The 6,718-nt window shown below is 34.1% G+C and overlaps 1 pseudogene; it reads right to left on the bottom strand.

Moving 5' to 3' along the window:
• Window positions 1-2,875: 2,875 nt before the first annotated feature.
• Window positions 2,876-6,509, bottom strand: LOC125580944 (annotated as a pseudogene).
• Window positions 6,510-6,718: the final 209 nt, after the last annotated feature.

Below are 6,718 nucleotides of genomic sequence, written 5' to 3'. Positions count from 1 at the left end.
GCTCTTGTTTATTCGCAATCATTTTAGGGTAAATAAATCAAAACAATCAATCTTATCTATCGTATATGATATATAATTAAATTTAAATGATATTAACATAGGTATATAGTATACTTTTAATATGAATATTTATTAAATGAGGTTTTTACTCATATGATTTTATGATTATTTGCATATTTTTGTAACAAAATTTTACACCAACGATTTTTTTTAATGTGGAATGTTTAATGGTTTCAATAATTTATAATCATTTAAGAAAAAAATGAAGATTTCAAAATTAAAATATTAACTTTTCAATATATGTTCAACGCAGATATCAAAATATAAGCATGAATTTTCATATGATGTATATTTTAATTTAAATGAAATGAAATATATGTATATATATATATATATATATATATATATTAACATAAACACTTATTAAAATAAAATTATTTATTCATATGATTTTATAATCATTGTATCTTATTATAGAATTTTTTTTGACCTTGATCACAAAAGTTTATGTGAGACTTTTAACAGTTTTAGTAATTTATACTCGTTTTGAAAAATTCAAAATACAACATATACAGAAAAATGTAAATTGTTATTATATGATTAATATAATTGTGTAATTTATTTTAATTATAAATAATTAAAAAAATGATAGAAAATATACAGATTGTTAGTAAATCTTTATTATTTAAAATCATTAATAGTCATATATATCTTAATCACATTAGGTAATTACGTAGGTTTTATTTAAGAAAAGAATATATAATAATTTCAATTTGATAAATGAATGGTCCATAATAGACATACTATTTAATATAACATTTCCTAACAATTTAATTTTGGACAAACAAAATTCTCAATTAATTCTCAAGCCACCACATAAGCAAAATTAACATTCTAATTACGTGACAACTCATCAGGGCATTTTTTAATTAATACAAACTACAAGTTATAATTTTTTAAATGTCTCTCTATTAATATAAAGGATATTACGAGATTAACAAAGCATGATATATCTCCAGACCAACTAATGTTAAAGATTACTATTTTTCTTACTAAAATGGGTCAGGTCCACATCAAAACTAAGATTACGAAAATATAAATAAATTTCAGAGAATTAAAGCTCTTTCTTCACTTCCCATCGTCTGACATCAAAAGATTCTTCGACAAAACTAAAACAGAAACAAAACAATACAAAAAGAGGAGTTTCACTCCCCTCTCCTATCAGTTCTTTTAGATTGAGAGCTCTGGCCCTCTTTGATAGAACCGTATTATATAAACAACGGAGAACTGAATATTGTAAAAAATAAAATTGATAAAATTATACCAAAGATTAAGAAAAGGATGATTCAACTGCAGAGTCAAGATATTATCTATTTCCTTAACTCAAAATACGTTCCGTAGTGCGACGGTTTGATAACGTAATGAGTCTCAGGATACAACTGCAAAAAATCTTCTGATTTGCGTCACTCTATCAGAAGTCTGGCGAAACTAGTTTTGTGTATTCTCTCATACTCAAAAAATATCAAAGAGGAAAACAAATATGAGGGATTGATTTGTTTTCTCTGTGTGTATTATGAATGAGTTTCACGTATTGATATATAACTTCAAAAATCAAAAGCATATGTTCGTTATTTTCATGCTGAACGGTAAACAAAGTGTAAGATATACATTGAGACTTAAGAGTTCAATCATGATCGAAGGAGAACACTACAAGAAAAACACTTAGTACCTGACGGCCAGTATTGTCATAAAGTTGTCGGAATTGATGAGTTCCGGTGACTTTCCGAGAAACTTCAAATAGTCGGAGTTTGGGTCTCGGAAACTCACAGTTTTCGCCAAGTTCTCGGTAAATTACCGAAAAATTATGTTCTCAGTTCGTTGTCGGTAATCTTTATCGGAAATTTATGGGTATTTTCCGATATCAAAATCCTAATGAAAGTGACGATCACAAAATCATTGGAGACTTCCGAGTGATTTCCAAAGAAAATTGTGAAGATTGAAAAAAAAAAGAAACAAATTTCTCATATCATTCGTCACACTAGTTTTGGGTTCATGTTGCTTTCTATCATGCTGGAGTTTCATTATCTGTTTTTGAACAATCAACAATTCATTATCTGTTTTTGACAGTTATCTTTCATGCTCTGTTTTTGAGCAATCAACTATCCATTATTTTAAGAAGAAAACAAAACAGATTATTCTTGACTTGGGCTCGATCGTTTCTCTGTTTGTGACATTTCTTGAATCTATCATGCTCTGTTTCTGAGCAATTAGCAATCCATTCTTTTAAGAAGAAAACAAAACAAAGTTTTCCATAAGCATTTGATTATAATTTATATCCAAGAATATCAAGCAGAGTAGAAATAGAAAAGAGTGAAGAATGTCCCGTGATATGATGATATAGATGAGTAAATGAGATTATACTCATTCCTTAAGCATTGTTACCTTCTTCGGTGTTTGGGTATCAGAGAGAAGCGTTGAATGAAAACTAATTAAGAAAAGATGAAGTGAGACTGCGAGAGTGGTAAGAAATTGTGGCTTGTTTTTTTTATAATAAGATGCTACCCACATACATGTTTATCGGTATTCTCTTGGAAATCCAATTACTAAATTTTCACCGGGAGTTTCAAGATTTCAAAATTTTAAAGCGCCAAACACAGTTTCAGATTCTGAGAATTTACCGACAATTTGGATTAAGCTTTCCCGAGCTCTTTCCGTCAACATGCTGGCGTCAAACAGAGTTTCAGATTATGAGAAATTACCGATGATCTGATTAAACTTTCCCGAGCTCTTTCCGACAACATGCTCTCGCCGGTAAATTTTGAGAGAATTCCGACAAACCTTTTGAGAAACTTCCGACAAAACCAGTTCATCGGAATATTCCGACAACTTTTCATGAGAAATTTCCAACAAAACCGGTTTGTCGATAATTTCCGGGTAACTACCGACCCGAGTGTTCATTCTCCGGAAAATTGTCAGTAAGTCGTAGTTACTATCCCGACGACTCTTGTTCTCAGGAAATTTTGTCGGAGTTTACGTTGTTTTCTTGTTGTGGAAAAAATGGAATCAAACATGATAACGCTTCCGAATCATGAAAGAACCTAAGAGATGAAACCGATACATCAAGCTTTATGAGTCTAATCTCTCAGAAGAAGGTCAGTCTCAGTAACCATGCCAAAAAAAGCCTATATTTTCACCAAGAGAAACAAACAAAACAAGAAATGAAGATTAGACCAGTTTAACACAAATTGGCGGTATAACAGTTCTCGTAGGTCAAAACTCAAAAGTTTAGACCAATATAGAACAAGTTTGCACCAGTAAATCATTAAGCTGCAACGAAAGAAACCAAGTTATGTATTCATCTTGACACGGCCTTATCCCCTAAACATAATTTGAACCTGAAGATTCCACCTTCTGTATCGATTAAGATTCAAAACAGGAAAGAAACACACTTAAGAACCATGTAAGTGCTCACATTACTTGTTGTTCTTAGTTGCAATTATCTATGAACATTATCTTACTCGTCGTCATATAAAGTTTTTTCCCATGTCAGATATATAAACGAGTTGGATCCGGATCAAATTGAGATTGCAAAAACTTAATGAAAACCTCTAATCTTTTCCTAATACTGTCATAGTCTATTTAAACACTATCTTTCGTGAAGATAGCCAGCAACTCAGTCACAAACTGCTTATCATCGTGTTTCATCACATACCTTTTCAAAAAACACCTCATCGGAACAAACGAAGACACAACCCATAGGAGGTGGTAATTCACCAGTTCCAAGCTAACCTTTAGACATGAGAGCTTTGATTACGTTACACCAAGGCACAATCCTCTTGTCCATGCTGTATCCAACCACCCGAGGAAACAAAGACACAGCTTTAACTGGCCAATTCATCTGCTTCACCACAAACTTAACCTTCTCCTTCACCACCATTGTAGAATAAGTAATGCACTGCGGAAAGCACTTGACCATCATCATTACCTCATCTCTGGTGAATCCTAGGCCTAGAAACGTTTCAATGAAGTTCAGTATTTTGTTCTCGACACCATCAGAAGGTTTGGACACTTCTTGAAAACTTCCCACACGTGTTCCGCAAAGACGCCTAAACTTGTGCAGAAAACATCGACTTTCTCTTGAGTTGTTTTGTCGCTCAATTGGTAAACAGCGTTGAGGGCTTGGACGAACTTAGAGGTGGTGGGATCAAAGCCCATCTCAAGGACCTTCTTGAGGGTTTCCTCGAATCTTTCTTTCCCAGTTACGGTCTGGAAGTTGGAGACGAGCAGAGAGAATAAAAGCTTCTGAGGCACACCCAAATCTCTCAAAACCAATATGTTTCTGAGTTTGTTCTCCTGTCCACTACCCTCTCTCAAACAAGATTGAGGAGGTAACTTCTTCAAACTCTTGTCGGCTTCTATGACCTCTTTGGCGAAATCATAGTATCTGCTGAAAGCTTTGTCCTTTTTGATTCTCAGGATCTTGGAAACTTTCGAAAGAAACGCAGTGAGCTCAGAGGTTGAATCTCCTCTCGACTGTAAAAACTGAAACTTGGGAGCCAAAGATTTCTCAGAATCTTCTGTAAGCAGTTGAGGGTAGCTCGTGACGATGCTGGAGATCTGAGAATTTGTGAAACTATAACTTTTAAGAAGATTCAGAACAGAATCAGGGTTGCCCTTGCTCTCGGAGTCGGAGCTGACTTTCCTCCAGGTTGATTCTGCGAGTTTTGTAGTGAAACCAAGTGAATCAACCATGTAAGAGACTGTAAAAATCTTTCCTTTTCCACCATCTTGAGCAGCACTAGCAGAGGAGTACACATTTTGCAAAGAGTTCACTGCAACTCTCAGACGATGCATACAATTCTGCAACTCGAAAGATCTTCTTCCATGTAGCATCAGAGAATACATTACAAGCCAACTTGGATCTCTGTCTGGAAAGGAAACTAGGGTTTATGAGTAAAACAATTATGGGTGGAACATGCGTAATGGATGATTTATATTTTAACTATATTTGGATTGAAGTTTCAGAGATTGCAGTTTTGCAGGAAAATGATTGAATTGGCAGTTCTGGCGGGAAAGTTATTTATTTTGTAGTTTTGGCAAAAAATGTGATTTCACGATTTTGGTTGGAAAATTTTATTTTGCGGTTTTGGCGAGAAAATATAACTTTGTGATTTTGGTAAGAAAAGTAATTTTGTAATTTTAGCATGAAAAATGATTTTGCAATTTTAGAAAGAAAAGTGATTTTACTCTGTATACTATCTCTATTACTTGACTTTAGTACAGTATGATTTAGTACAGTATTTTGCGGTTCATGAGTGGCTTTACTTTACAATCATAATCAAAGTCAAGTGATGTCAAAAAAAAAAAAAATTAAAGTGAAGTTTTAAGTGGATTTTTTTCCCGAAATTATGGTGTCGCTCGTTTGTTTGTTCACGTTATCCATTTGGATGAAAATGCAATCGACGTTTACTTTGTGCATTAAAATCTAACATTCAGATAAACCATCTGACTGCATTTTTAAAAAGCCACCTCAAATTTTTACTTAAATGAAAGTGAAACTCATTTTGACTCAAAAAAAAGAAAGAAAATGAGATTCACACATTATTTGGATACATCTAGTTGGATTCAAAATGATAAATGGACAAAATACCTCTTTTAAATTTAAAATGGTCTTTCTAAATTTAATATTATGAAATTACATATTATTTTCAAATAAAAAACATATTTTCTGCAAAATTGTATTTTCTGCCAAAACCATAAAAGTCGTGGAATCATATTTTCCGCCAAACAGCAAAATAAATATTTTCACAAAAATCATGAAAACTGTTTTAAATCAATTGGTGGATGTCCATAACCAGCCCGGTCCATAACCGGCTCATACACTTAGAGAGAGAGACGGCCCAACCCTAGAGAGATATAGGCGGCCGCGAGACTTGGAGAGGAGAGAGAGGCGGCTACAACTTGCATATTTCCTAATACGTTTATGTTTATGATTTGTAATCTTTCATATTATTGTATTTTCATTTATCTCTCTTGTAACCCCTATATAAAGAGAACACTTATTCATTAATAATATATAGAAACTTACAGTTCTAAATCCTAAGTTTCACAACACGTTATCAGCACGATATTCTCTAACACCCTGAGCCTAAAACCAAATCGCTAAAACTCTAAAACCCTAAATGAAAAGGAATCTGCCTCGAAACTTCAAAGAAGCCGTTCTCCCAAACCGTGAGGACCCAGAAAATGATCAAGATATCAAATCGAAGCCCTGGCCTAGACAAACCAGTCAGTGCAAACCGCTTGTCGATCTGACCACCGACGCGCTCTCACGCACAGATACAGTGCACGCCGATTTGCTTTGGAACCCTATTCCGAACCCGACGATACCGACGAACCCTAATACGTTCGCGACTCCGTTCCATCTCGCGTCCAAGACAGCTCGTGTCCAGCTCGCATCCCAACCAGCTCGCCTCCCGATCGTGTCTAAGCTCGAGGTTCATTCTTGGTGGTCCGGTTTCTACAAACAACTAAACTAAAGGTATTTCGAATTCTAAGAACATAATGAATCGAATTTGGTTGACTGTAAAGAATGAAACCCTAAAATATAATCTCTCAGATGAAAGTCATAGGATAATAGATCAATCCCTAAGCGAGTAAATAGAAGCTCTATAAGTTCGATCCCCAAACCCTAAAAATCGAGATTGATCCATTGATC

Source organism: Brassica napus, chromosome C1, assembly GCF_020379485.1.
Source record: "Brassica napus cultivar Da-Ae chromosome C1, Da-Ae, whole genome shotgun sequence".
Lineage (NCBI taxonomy): Eukaryota > Viridiplantae > Streptophyta > Magnoliopsida > Brassicales > Brassicaceae > Brassica > Brassica napus.
This window is presented reverse-complemented; position numbering and strand designations above follow the sequence as displayed.